The sequence below is a fragment of the Silene latifolia genome, chromosome X (genome assembly GCF_048544455.1).
Source record: "Silene latifolia isolate original U9 population chromosome X, ASM4854445v1, whole genome shotgun sequence".
Taxonomy (NCBI): domain Eukaryota; kingdom Viridiplantae; phylum Streptophyta; class Magnoliopsida; order Caryophyllales; family Caryophyllaceae; genus Silene; species Silene latifolia.
This window is the reverse complement of record NC_133537.1, coordinates 207454650-207470031: the sequence shown is the minus strand read 5'-3', so window position 1 is coordinate 207470031 and position 15382 is coordinate 207454650. Positions and strand designations below refer to the sequence as shown.

General features: G+C 37.1%; 1 non-coding gene across 1 annotated transcript; it reads right to left on the bottom strand.

Annotated features, from left to right (window-relative positions):
* Nucleotides 1–1895: 1895 nt before the first annotated feature.
* LOC141624044 (small nucleolar RNA R71) lies at nucleotides 1896–2002 on the bottom strand. The gene has a single exon (XR_012533855.1). It is a non-coding gene; the product is annotated as a small nucleolar RNA R71 (small nucleolar RNA).
* Nucleotides 2003–15382: the final 13380 nt, after the last annotated feature.

The following is a 15382-nucleotide window of genomic DNA, read 5'->3' as shown; positions in this document are numbered from 1 at the left end:
TCCTTCCAAAAATATCAGCGTTTCCCTAAGTAGGGACTTAATCGTCATTTAAGCCCTTAGTTAACCCTAATTCCTACACCTAATCCCCACTATAAATACCCCATTAGTCTAATTAGAAGAGCATGTTCTTCTTATCAATTCTTAGAGTAGTTAATATCAATCAAATCTCTCTTTAGTTTTGTAATCAACAATTAATCAAGTTTTAATACAAGTTTTATTTCCTTAATCTCTCTTCTGTTCATCCTTTATTTTGGGTAATTGAAGATTATTTGGGTTATTATTGGGAGATTGACAACCTCTCAATCAAGCATCAAGTACTTCTTTTATTCTTTGCTTTGTTATTGGAATCATTAGTAGGTATAATTCTCTTAATCCCTTTTTAATTATTGCTAATTACTTTCATTTGTTCATCATGTTTCACTTTGTTGGTATGATTAACAACCTTGCTAGCATGTTCAACATGATAATGAGTGAGTAGTCACCTAGCTAGGGTTAATGGGTAATTAGGGGAAACCAACATGGGGAATGATTCATGCTTAAATTAATATGCTTTCATGGTTTATTTGCTTGCTTGTTATGATCTCAACTCATGCACATGTTATGTTTGATGAAATGCGAGCCTATGAATCCTTGCATTTTTTACCCATCACCTATCTTTTCAATGAGACTTGTAAGACATAAACCAACTCGAGTCTCATTAGACCATGCATGTTGTTGAGTAGGAAAGACTAAGTCGACTTGTAGGTGTTGTACAATCTAATCGATTCGGCTCCGGGACCCAAACTTTCCTAGGATTGTAAGATATAACCCAACTCAATCCATCACAACAATAATTGCTTGCTTATAATTTGAGAACATGTTTGTATGATCAATTCCCATGAATCCCCTATGACCCCATGATACCCTAGTGCTTTTTATCAATTGTTTACAACCCTTTTCAATTCATCTTGCTTGTTTACTTTTATTGCTATTTAGTTTAGTGACCTTCTACATCAACCAAAATTGTGACACCCCTAAAACACCACTAGTTACAATAGAAATCTCATCTCAATTCCCGTCCCTTGGGATCCGTCCTTTACTTGCCTCTTTACTAATTGTAGAGTTGTTTGTGATGCAATAAATTGTGTTTTGGTCTAGGTGCTCCTAACGACAAGTTACCGAAAAGATATAGTCCGACCAAAAATGGCGCCGTTGTCGGGGACGGTGTTAACTTGATTTAGATTTTCTTATATTGTTATTAGTTGTGTCTTTCTTTGCCTTGGGGAAGTAAAACTCCTCAAGGTTTGTTCTAATTGTTTTCGAGTTGTTTGATATTTTGCATGTCTAGAAGGTCACAAGGTGACTTGTTACCTTTTGATCGTGAAATTGAAAGAACTTTGACAACCAATAGAAGACTTTCTAGGAGAAATTTGAGAGGTATTAGTGAGGTTGTAGATATTCAACCAACTATTGAGTTCATCAACCCTTTTGCAAGAGAAGGTGAGGAGAACCCAACACAAAATACAACACAAAATCAACCCACAATGCCTAAGTTTTCATCACATTCCGTACCCACCGAGGAGAACCTACCCAACGGTACTCCCACACCAGAACATCTAACCGGAAATTTCATTGGCAAATTCGCATTTATCCAATTAGTCGAAAGAAGCCAATTTGGGGGGATGCCTAGTGAAGACCCTCACTCTCATATGGAGGCTTTTTGTGACTATTGTGATGCGATTTCTCAAACCGGTGTAACTCAAGACCAAATTCGATGGGTCTTATTTCCTTTTTCTCTAATTGGCACCGTGAAACAATGGTTGAAGAGCCTTGATAAGCCCACTCTCGGAATTGATTCTTGGAAAAAGTTGGCTCTAGCTTTCTACAAAAAGTTCTACCCACCGGAAAAGACTAACATGCTAAGAGCTCAAATTACGGGTTTTAAACAAAGGGATGAAGAATCTTTGTATGAAGCTTGGGAGCGGTTCAAAGGAATTTGTCGCTCGTGTCCTCACCATGGACTTAGCGAGTGGTTCTTGGTACAACAATTTTGGAACGGTCTATATGAAGATTCAAGGAACATTCTCAACATGGGATCAAATGAAATGTTCACCGAAGTTGATGACAATCAAACTTGGAACAAAATTGAGGAAATGGCGGTCCATAACTCACAATATAGTAGACCTCGCAAGGCTACTAGAGGAGGAAAGCATGAAGTGGACTCCGTTACTCAATTGGGTGCTCAACTTAGTGCTCACATTGATACCATCAATTTGAAGTTTGAAAAGGCTATGGCTAGACTTGAAGAAGCCTCAAAATCACCAAAGCATCATGTTAATGCCATGACGGCATCTTCATCAATCCCAAGTGGGATATGTGAGAATTGTGGAACTTTGGGACATGACCCAAGTGAATTTAGGGGAACAAATGAACAAGTGAATGTTTTCCAAGCATACAAGAGTGGTACTCCTTATTCCAACAATTACAATGAAAACACCAAATTCCATCCAAATATCTCATACAAAAGCCAAAATGTTCAAAACCCTCAAACAACATACACCTCACCTCCCATGAGGAACCAAAATCAAAGACCCTTTTACAATCAAAACCAAGGTTACCAAAATCAATCTCCATACAATCAACAAAATGACTAAGGTTTTGATGTTCAAAAAGCGGTCCTTCAAATGCAAAAGAATCAACACGAATTTTTCACTCAAATGCAAAAGGAAAGTCAAGCAAAGGAAACCACCATCAACAACATCCTAGCTCACACCAAAATGTTGGTAACCCAATTGACTCAACTAGCATCCTCAAACTCACAAAGACAAAAGGGGCAATTACCACCTCAAAGTAATCCCCCAAGACATGAAACGGTTAGTGCCATTCACTTGAGAAGTGGTACAAGGTATGAAGCACCGAAGAAGCAACTTGAGGATAAAGTTGTGGAAGCTAGTGACAAGGAAGAAATTGTGCAAAACTCCAAGGATGGAGAACCATCAAAAGAAGAAATCTCAAAGAAAAATGAAGATAAGGTCAAGGAGAAGGAGCCCATTGTGATTAGACTTCCTTTTCCAAGTCGTCAAGCCAAGCCCAAATTTGATGACCAACTTGGAAAATTTATGGAAATTATGAAGAATTTGGAAGTCTCAATTACTTTCACGGAATTAATCAATCACGTGCCGGACTATGCGAAATACATGAAAGACATCCTCACAAAGAAGAAGTCGATCCGGAAGCTTGAGACTATCGCCTTCACTAAGGTGAGTAGTGCAATACTTCAAGGGAGTTCACCTCCAAAACTCAAGGATCCGGGAAGCTTCTCAATACCGTGTACCATTGGCGACACCACGATCAACAAAGCCTTATGTGATCTAGGGGCTAGTGTGAGTGTTATGCCGTACTCGGTGAGTAAAAGGTTGGGGATGGGAAAGCTTAAATGCACCAATATCACACTCCAAATGGCCGATAGATCGACGAAGACACCACTAGGGATATGGGAAGATGTTCCCGTACGAATTGGGAAATTTTTCATCCCGGTGGACTTTGTCATTGTTGATATGGAAGAAGATTCCAACATTCCAATCATTCTAGGAAGACCTTTCTTACACACCGCGGGTGCGGTGACTGATGTGAAACATGGAGAGCTTACTCTAGAAGTGGGAGATGAGAGTATAACTTTCAATCTTGACAAGACTATGAGAGCTCCCCGTTTGCATGAACCATGTTTTATGATTGATCATTATAGCCGGAAGGATGGTAGGAAGAAGTCGGAACTCCGATGGAAGAAGAGAATTGAAGATGCTCCATTCAAAGAGCAAGTGAATTATAACAAAGAGAGCTTGAAAAGCTCACCAAAGTCAAGCAATGAAGAAGATGGCTCCATTGGCCAAGACAAGATAATGGGAGAGTTGTCTCTATCAACTCAAGAGATATTTAGTGATCAAGTAGATGAATTTTGTGGTCTTTGGGACGATGAGTTTGAAGGGATTTTCAATCCCTACATTGGTAATGCTATCGATCAAGACCGACAACAAGGGCAAAGATCTATTGAAAATCTTTATCACGACAATGAACAAGCTTTTGATTACTTCTTCAAAGTGTTGAGCAACATCAACAACACCTTGGACATGCCCCCATAACATCTCACTAAGGATGAGAGTTTGGTGGAGTCCTCCCTAAACCACCATTTGTAAATATTTCTAACTCCCTAACTCGCATTTTAATTCTCATATTGCATTTTTTGTCATTTTTGGATTTTTATGCCTTGATCAAGATAATTATCATGTTTGAGAGAAGTGAGGGAGGGACTAATGATTCAATTGATGTGTAGTGCTTTAGCTTAGTGTGGGGATAGCAATTGCCTAGGCTATTCATGCCTTAGTAGTGCCCCCTCAATGAAGAACACGAGATTTTGAAGAATGAAAAAATGACCAGGGATATGCTAATACACGGATGGAACGGAATCCGGGTAAAAGGGGAAGAATCCGAGCGTTTTCAAGAGAACCCGCCCGTCTTCAGGCAACCCGGGCGTCTTGGTCAGAATCCGCCCGTCCTTCATGAGCTGATTTTTTGAAATTTTGGGACTGTTAGCAAATCCGGGCGTCCTGCAAAGAATCCGCCCGTCCTCAGAAAGACGCACGTCCTGCAAGAGAAGACGCCCGTCTTTTTGGCTGAGAAAAACAAGAAAAATCCCTGGAAAGGAATCCGCCCGTCTTCACTGAAAGACTCCCGTCTCGCAGTTACAAATCCGTGCGTCTTTGCTAGAATCCGCCAGTCTTTAGGCGAGAATTTCCCAACCCAGAACAGACAGAATCCGGGCGTCCCGAAGGAAATCCGCCCATCTTCCCCCTGCATTTCAAAATTTTCAGGTCTTTTATAAACCCCCTCCCACATTCATTTCTTCATTCCTTCATTCAAAACACTACCCATAAACCCCAATACTCAAAACCCTCATCCTCTCCATCACAAAAACAAGATTTCCTCAACCACATTCATCAAAATCAAATCAAAACATCCTTCTAACAAAAATTAATCACTCCTCTTTCAACAAAAATCAAACCAAGCACCAAAATCTTCAACCTTTGAGTCGATTTTTGAATTTATAAAGGTAAAGCCTTTCATCTTTAAATCGATTTGGGTACATTTGGAAATTGAATATTTTCACTCTTTTCTTGGTTCAAGCATCAATGGCAAGGACAAAAGGAGCAACAAAGGCACCAAATACAAAGGCACTCTCAACAAGATAAAAGAGTCTTCAAGCAAAGAAAGCCTCATTGGCTATGGTGGTAGCTAGCTCAAACTTGGAAGTACAACAAGAACAACCTCCCTTGGAAGCAACAACTTCAACTACTCCGGAAATTGCTCAACTTTCGAACTATCCGGAGGTAATTTTCATTTCCAAATCCCATAGGGACACTTTTGCCAAGTTTGCTAGAAAATCCTTTCTATCCACCAAGTTTATTTGTGAAGATGCCTTAGATAAATTGGGTGTCCTTGAGCAAACTAGAGCCTTCTTTAAAGCCATGGGGTTGGAAAAATTGTTTACAACAAAATAATTGACTTACCCCTCCCTTACCTTAGAATTCTTGAGTTCTTTGAAAGTTAATAAGGTAGAGACCATGGAAAACATCGAGTTCCACCTAGATAATGTTAGTAGGCGCATCTCCTTTGAGGAAATGGGTAAAGCATTGGGTCTTGATGATTCACATAGTTATTTCAAGAATGTTGGCAAGTATGACCCCGTTCCTCTTTGGGAGGCGATTTCCGGAAGGAAATTTGAGAACTATCATGCTAGTCGCGCTCTATTAGTCCACCATCCGGGCATTAGAGTGTGGCACAAGGTCATAGGAAACAACATCATTGCAAGAAAAGACACCAACCACTTTACCAAGCTCGATTTTGTTCTTCTTGAGTCGGCCTTGAACATTGGAAGGGAATTCACCAAGCCTTTCAACTCTCTAAGGCTTTTGGTGGATAGATGGCTAAATGTTGATTGTGGGAAGCAAGGCACTACCGTTATTGTGAATGGAGGTCTAGTCACTCTTTTGGCTAAATACTTTGATCCGAACTTCAACAAGGATAGTAAGTATGTGGCGAAAAGGGGTGTCATCTCATTGATATTGATACTATGATAAACAAATACAAGTGGGTCTCTCATAACCCTCTTGACACCAAGTATGGGTGGCTCACTAGTGAGGCTAGATCTTTTACTTTGCCTTCGAAGATTTGTCGTTTAAGTGTCCACCGGACCAACTATCTCCTTCCCCTTTCAAAAAAGGCCGAGTACATCATCAAACAACAAAAGGGCGAAATTGAAATGCCCTCCTCTTCCATTGTCACACCACCCTATCCTTTCGAGTACCAAGAGTTCAAACCGGAAGGTGTTGAAGCAAGCAAAGATTATATGACTCTTCTTATGCAAGAGATGCACAATCAAGCCTTCAAGGATCGGGAAGATGATTACTTAGCCCAATATCCACCCCTCCTTCATTTAGCTAGGCAAGGACTACTTGATCCTTCATGTCCTTTGCCTAGTTGGGCGGATAGGGAAGTCTTCTTTCTGAGTGCATCTAGGGATGAGAGTCCGGGTGACGATGAGGTTGTTGGTGATGCAGTTGATAAGGATGATGATGATGAAGAGGCTAGTGAAGAAGAAGAAGAGGATGATGAACAAAGTGAACAACAAAGTGAAGAAGGAAGTGGTGATGAGTCCACTTCTATTAAGGAAGATGATGATAGTGATGATATGATGGAGGATTAGCAAGCTTTGGAGGCTCCTACGCTCTTGAGGTTTGTCTATCTCTCTCTTTGTTTTATTTATTTAATCTTGATCATGATTGGAGTAGTCCTAGCAACATAGAGGACTAACACCTCGGCCCCATTGAGGTGTTCTTATTTCATTGTTCCCACTTTTGAAAATCCAAAATGACAAATTTAGTTTCATGCATTGCATTATGTGTGCATGAACTACACCCAACCTTAGGACATTAGAAATAATGTCTAACTCGGTTTGGGGAAGTACATACATACACAATGGGAGGTAATCTAAATTATCCTCTCCGTCATAAACAAAAACTCATGCATCATGTAGTGTAGATTAGTGTAGCTTGCATTTAGTGTAGAATTCATGCATCATGCTTGCATGATTTCCCATCATTTTGGCCATTGAGGACAATGCCCATATTAGTGTGGGGATGGTGAATTATAACTTAACTTCTATTCAAAAATCCCAAAAAAAAAAAAAAAAATTTGAAAATTTCTAAAAACCATAAAAATGTGAAAAATTGAAAAACCAAAAACAAGTTCATTTCCTTTGTAGTGTAGTCATGTATATATTGTTGTATATATTGTGTTTGTTTAACCCTTGTTCACATTGATCGATTACGCCACATCCGAGACATGAGGATATTGAAGACCGCATGGTATGATCTTTCCAATCTCCTTTTTCCTCTTTATGTTAATGACTATGTGGCTTTATTTTGATTGATGCGGCAAACAATGTGAACTTAGGACTTGTATTTAGTGTATATGTCATATTAGTTTGTAGAATCATTTGCATTAGGATGTTTATATGTTAGTTGCATCATGGCATGTAGTTTGCATGTTAGAAAAATTTTGCGAAACCGTCTACTTGGGAAGCTTGACAAGTGTATATAGGCCCTAGTAGATGCTTTTTCTTCTTAAGACTTTGCTTGTTAGAATACTTGTAAAACACCCTAGGATGTGTCATGCTAGTATCCTTTGACCCATGGTTTAAGGCCTAGTCAAGAGTACCTTGTGGTGTGATAACTCCTTGGCTACCGTTTATTCCAAGGTGACCCTTGAAACCATGCATCCATCCATCCATCATCCATGTTCTACCATATTTTTGTCATCAAAGGGAATGGGCACAAAAAGAAATCAATTTGAGTTCAATGAAATGAAAAGTGAAAGAAAGTTTGCAAAAAATGCATCAAATGAAAAGAGGAGCAAAAATAGAACTCCTAAGCTTCAAATATAAGCCACCCTCACTACATATGGGGTGACTTTGAAAATGTTCAAAAGAAATGCAAAGAAAGTTGTCAAGTGTTGAAATGCCAAAAATCAAAAGAAATGGCAAGAAAGTGTTCTCAAATGTTATATGCCACATGAAATTGGGGGGAAAAACAAAAGCAAAAGCAAACTCCCAAAGTGAAACTCAAATATCTATTGATCCCTTTATCCATCGTATCCATTTTTGTGCATGGTAGAGAGGGGACGACCCTTCTTCTTGTCTAGGCAAGAGGGGGAATTCCGACATCCTCCAGTATTTCTAACACCATAAGGGGTCTATTCTTGACAAAAGCATTTAACGATTGAGGACAAAGGTACCCTAGCTTGACACAATTTGGAGGTGATTTATTGGTATCCTTCTAGGCTTAGTAGTTTGAAGAAATTGCATCTATGAAGGAGTGTGTACCCTTGAATTGCTTCCCTTGTAGATAATTTCCGCCACTTAGATGAGGAAAGTGGCTATTCTTTTGTAGATGCATCCATTTTTTTATTTTGTGTGCTTAATGTTTGGATGTGTCGCCATTTTGGCAAGCCCCACCTTGCCTTGCAAGAAGGCATCCTACCTCATGGTTGTCTTGTTGTGAGTTGAAGGGGCGGAGTGAGACCCGCTAATTATCTCATATCGGCTATGTTATTAGGTTAGTTTAAATAATGGTCCTAGTCTTTGTCACCTCTTTACTCGGGACGAGCAAAGGTTCGGTTTGGGGATATTTGATGTGACCATAATTAGAGCATATTTAGTCCCCGAATTAGCCTTATTCCCATTCTTTTTAGTGCATATTTGGGTCATTTATCATCTTTAGTTCTTTGTTTTGCATATTCTTTGAGGTTTTGTGTCCTTGGTAGGAAAGGAGTGCAAACCTTGCATTTTCATGGCAAAACGAGACTAAATTGATTGAATTCAATGACCAAGCATCAAGGAGAGACAAGATTAGAAGGCCTTTGTACATACAATAGTAGATGGGCAATGATGAGAAAAGATCCTTGCATCCCCGAGGAAATCCAAATGATTTTATGAAGAAAAGGGAAGAAAAGGAGAAGAAAGCACGCTGCATGACAATCCGTGCGTCTCCTCAAGAAGACGCACGTCCACCAACCACAATCCGTGCGTCTTCCTTACAAGACGCCTGGGCAGCAGCAACCAGAAGACGCCCGTCTTCTCCCAAAGACGCCCGGGCAGAGACACAGGAATCCGGCCGTCCCGAGCCTAAGACGCACGGATTCCAAGGCAGCACAACTTCGTTTCTCAAGCTTCAAAGAAAGATGCCCATCCTTCCAAAAATACCGGCATTTCCCTAAGTAGGGACTTAATCGTCATTTAAGCCCTTATTTAACCCTAATTCCTACACCTAATCCCCACTATAAATACCCCATTAGTCTAATTAGAAGAGCATGTTCTTCTTATCAATTCTTAGAGTAGTTAATATCAATCAAATCTCTCTTTAGTTTTGTAATCAACAATTAATCAAGTTTTAATACAAGTTTTATTTCCTTAATCTCTCTTTTGTTCATCCTTTATTTTGGGTAATTGAAGATTATTTGGGTTATTATTGGGAGATTGACAACCTCTCAATCAAGCATCAAGTACTTCTTTTATTCTTTGCTTTGTTACTGGAATCATTAGTAGGTATAATTCTCTTAATCCCTTTTTAATTATTGCTAATTACTTTCATTTGTTCATTATGTTTCACTTTGTTGGTATGATTGACAACCTTGCTAGCATGTTCAACATGATAATGAGTGAGTAGTCACCTAGCTAGGGTTAATGGGTAATTAGGGGAAACCAACATGGGGAATGATTCATGCTTAAATTAATATGCTTTCATGGTTTATTTGCTTGCTTGTTATGATCTCAACTCATGCACATGTTATGTTTGATGAAATGCGAGCCTATGAATCCTTGCATTTTTTACCCATCACCTATCTTTTCAATGAGAATTGTAAGACATAAACCAACTCGAGTCTCATTAGACCATGCATGTTGTTGAGTAGGAAAGACTAAGTCGACTTGTAGGTGTTGTACAATCTAATCGATTCGGCTCCGGGACCCAAACTTTCCTAGGATTGTAAGATATAACCCAACTCAATCCATCACAACAATAATTGCTTGCTTATAATTTGAGAACATGTTTGTATGATCAATTCCCATGAATCCCCTATGACCCCATGATACCCTAGTACTTTTTATCAATTGTTTACAACCATTTTTAATTCATCTTGCTTGTTTACTTTTATTGCTATTTAGTTTAGTGACGTTCTACATCAACCCAAATTGTGACACCCCTAAGACACCACTAGTTGCAATAGAAATCTCTGTTGGAATATGTGTCCTCCGACAATAATGCGATCACAACTGTTGATCATGATGATCACATGTTTAAGTCTCATTTTAAAGAATACAATTGGGAAGTAATATTTTACTGTCAACTGGTCCACACATATCGGTAATGATTGGCTGACTAGAGTTTGACATTACTGTCGTGCGACGGTGGTGATCAGTTGATCCCCTAGGTCATACCTAAAGGATATTACTCTTAATTGATCATTTAATTGATCGTATAACGTTACGAGTTAATTAAATTACTTGAAAATTGACGGACGATTTTGGAAGTAAAATTTACGTATCTCATTATAATCTGATTAAATAAGATACGGTCTAAGTGATCGAATTGTTTTATTACTTGGATGAAATTATTGTTTAAGGAAACAATTGAAATTGAATGAATTATTATAAATACAAGATGTTGTGATTTATAATTGGTAAAATATTTTGGTACAAGTAATTATGAATTACTAAGTCAATTTTGTATATGACGTATTTTTATTAATACGTTGATTTTTAATATGTTAAAAATACATAACAATTTTATGTGACCTATGACATGTGAGAAATTGACAAATTGACAAAAATAAAATGGAATCCATTTTATCTATTTGGACCGAAATATTGGGTGTGATTAACAATATATATTATGTTAATTAAGTTAGTGGAAAACATGATTATTTTCTATAACTAGGCATGCAAACCTAGTGCCTCTTGTGAAGAGCACCAAGCTCATGCATTGGCCTTCTTCCCACCCTCCTACCCGGTTTCCCTTGTAAAGAGCCAAGGGTCTTTTGCTCAAAAAGATTATTATTCATTCATTCATCAACACAAAAAAAAAATTTAGAGAGATAAAAATATTTTCTTCCACCTTCTTCCTCCTCTTGACCGAAATTCAAGAGGACAAAATATTTTGGGTCATTTCATTTAAATTAATGTTATTCTAGTATTGATAATATTAATTTTATTAAGAGTATATCTTGGGTATTATTCCTTGGGAGGGATACTATACTTGTATCCTTTTGTTCATCCATTTAAGGAGAGCTCAAGAATAAGAGAGTAGGAGAACTCTCTTGTGCCCTTTAATCCGAAAATCACAATGTAAGATGATGATTTCTTCTTTAATTAATTATTGTTTGCATGCATAAGATCACCATTTAATTTTATGACTAAATTAACATAAAACATATATGAATATGTTGAGTATATAAATCTAGTTTTCCAACAAGTGGTATCAGTGCCTTGGTTGTTTGCATGCAAATCGGTTATAGTTTTTCCGAGTTATACGATTAACATATAAAACTTGTAAATTTGTGTTGTTATGAAATATCACGAAATAAATTTATGCATGTTAAGTTTCTGGTCCTAAAATGTTTTTAGGATATTTTGGTTATTTTATGGATTTTTATTGTTCATCTTATAATATAATGGCATTAAAAATGTGATTTTATGATTAAAATGTCATTTTCCGACTAAAATTAGCTAAACTTCGAATTTTCCAGTGATTTTTGTATATGTTATCACATGTATTATTTTTAGATGACCTGTAAATTTTCATAATTTTTGGAGTTGTTATGCTCGAAAAATGGATTTTTCATGTTTAAAATCGGATTTAGATGAAAAATAGGTTAATATGAGATAAATTTCGAATCTGGTCATAGAAATTTAGTATGTTGTCACATGTAATTTTACAAGATGTGTGTAAAATAATGGGCTATATTGAAGTCTTTATGCATGATTTATGGATTTTTGATGAAAAATAGCATAAATAGTGACTTAATTAGTAAATAATTGCTAAAACATACTCCATGACTAAGGAAAAACGTCACATGTTGCATTTTATTATCTTTTTCAGATCTAAAATTGAAAAGTTTATGAATATAATTTTTCTCATGTTTTTATGATTTTTATTGATAAATCCGATAAACCGCAACATAGTTTTTCCGATAATTTTACGAAATTTTAACCTAAGTTTTTTTTTTTTGAACATTATGAGTGTCGTGGTATTTTTTCAGAATGTTCATAAGTTTAAATTTCAAAATTTTAATTTATTTGGAATTTTTGTGATTTATTTGAAGTTTATAGCATATTATTATAATTTTAAGTCCATTAATGAACAATTTTAAGAAATATGAGTTAATTATAGTCAAGTAATTAGTGAAGACTAATTTTGAGTCCTAAGAGGTTAGGGTAATTAACTTGTGCATAAATATGAATTTATGTAATTTTTGTGATTATAAAACGTTGAATCACGCAAATCCGTAAAAACCGTAAAATATACGATATTGGCTCCTTAAAGGCGATTTAGCTTAAAATTGGGCATGTTCACACATATTATAATGCTGCATTTTATTTATGATTGTCATAATTTTATTTTATGTAATTTTTGAATTATGTAATTTTACTTAGTATGGCCTTAGTTTTTAATTGGTATTACCCGAAATGTATGGGAATATCGATTCGGTTGTAATTTATTGTGATCTCGTATCACCGTTTTGTAATTTAATAGATTTATTTTATTTTAATTACAAATGTATAATAGGAAATTATGTAATTTGTTATGTAATTTATTTATTCCGGAGTTCCTTGAAGACGGTGTCACAAAAGATGGCGATACATAAAGACGGTGTTACCTCGAGATGCGTGCCACAACCGAAGTTCAAGGGACCAATGGAGTTGGTTTCCGAATATGTAATAGTTAATTAGATTTTCTATTTTAGGAAGGCCATACTAGGATTTTTTTTTTATGCTTTGCATTTTATTTATATGTTGCATGCATCGCTAAATCGCCATAACTAAACATGCATTATTATTTAATCGAGTTTATCGACCGTGTCAATTAGAATTATCGTAGTTCACCGCTTTGGTTCACTTAAAACGTGATAGATAATAAATTGACATGACCTCTCGCTAAAACAATCAATTGAGACATAGCCTTACCAAATAGTAGAAACCATGAATACCTATTTCGCGAGGGAGTGCACTCGGCCCTACCGGGGTACAAAACTTGTTACGTAGGGGAAGTGGGTGATAAATGTCTATCCACCGAATTTATATTGATAAGGGATGAATCGGCCCTACCGTGCCCAAGTTGATGTGGATTTGGATCATGGACACATTTATTCGAAATTTGGATTGAGCTCAACGGAAGTATTCGTGACCGTAGTCGCATGTGTTCCGGGCTATAGATAAACATTAGAATAATTTTATCGACCAAGAGTTCTAAAAGTAGAATCGAGTAAGCGTTAATCCATCGAGTTATATTGATAAAGGATGAATCGGCCCTACCGTGCCTAAGCCGATATGAATTTGGATCTAGGAATCATTTATAATAATTGGGTAGAGGTCACTATATAAATGTTCATATCTTGTTAATTATTTACAAGTATGATATTAAAAGACAAATGTTAATATTTCCTTTTCCTCCATACTTGTAGTTCATTACAATGAATCCATCAAATCCTACCGCACCGATAACTATTGAGTCATACCACAATGTTTTTGACGACGTTTGCTCCAACAATGATTTCGACACTACTAGAGAACTTCATTTTGGGATAGGTTCGGGTGGAAACCTTAACTTCATCACTTCTACTAGACCACCTACTAGTACTAGATCTCGTGTGAGCCCGTCTCAGGAAGACAGCCTCATACAATCTATAGGATCTTTGTCTCTGGAAGATAAAGATGCCGAAACTAGTGGGAGCTCAAACAATCAAGTTCTTGCTATAAAGGGCAAAAAGTTCAAGAAGAAGGGAAAGAAAGTCAAAAACTTCAAGCAAGTTGATGATGAATGCCATTATTGCTATGACATGGGACATTGGCTTAGGAATTGTCCCGTATATTTGCGAAATATAAGGGAAGGAATCATCGTTCCAAAAGGTAAAATTCCTAAGGAAATTTATGTTATTGATATAAATTATACTTCCACTACGACATGGGTACTAGATACCGGTTGTGGTTCTCACCTTTGTAATCATTTACAGGGTTTAAGAGACGCGAAGAGGCTTAGCAAGGGAGATGTGGATCTACGCCTTGGAAATGGAGCTCGAGTAGCGGCCGAATCCAAAGGAACTTATGTTTTAGCTTTTCCTAATGGATTTGAGTTGTATTTACATAATTTTTTTTATGTGCCTACACTCTCTAAAAACATTATTTCAATCGCCATGCTAGACATGGACGGTTTTTGTTTTGTCATTAACAACAATCGTTGTACTATTTCAAGGAATGATTTGGTTATAGGCCAAGCTTCTTCCATCAATGGCATTTACATTTTAGAGACCTCAAATCCGACTAATGATATCTATAACATTCAATCAAAGAAACTCAAATCAAGTGACCCAAGTGAAGCGTTCATTTGGCATTGTCGATTAGGTCACATAAACGAGAATCGCATCAAAAGATTAATTTCAAGTAATGTGATTACACCATTTGATTATCAGTCATATGGAACATGCGAATATTGCCTACTTGGCAAAATGACTCGTAATCCATTTAGTGGTAAAGGGACACGAGCTAGTGAACTATTGGGACTCGTACACACCGATGTATGTGGACCAATGAGTATCACCGCTCGAGGAAATTATGACTATTTCATAACCTTCACCGATGACTTGAGTAGACATGGGCATGTCTATTTAATGAAATATAAGAGTGAAGCTTTTGAGAAATTCAAGGAATTTCAAAATGAAGTAGAGAACCAATTGAACAAAAGGATTAAGGCACTATGATCCGATCGTGGTGGAGAATATCTTAGTCTTCAATTCGATTCACACTTGAAAGGTTGTGGTATTATATCACAACTTTCTCCACCGGGAACGCCACAACTCAATGGTGTTTCCGAAAGGAGAAATCGAACCTTACTTGATATGGTTCGATCCATGATGAGTCAAACCGAGTTACCAAACTCATTTTGGGGATTTGCGATTCAAACCGCAATTAGATCTTTGAACAATAGTCCCACCAAGACCACCGAAAAGACTCCATGTGAGATGTGGACGGGAAGAGTTCCAAATATATCCTATATGAAGATTTGGGGATGTGATGCTT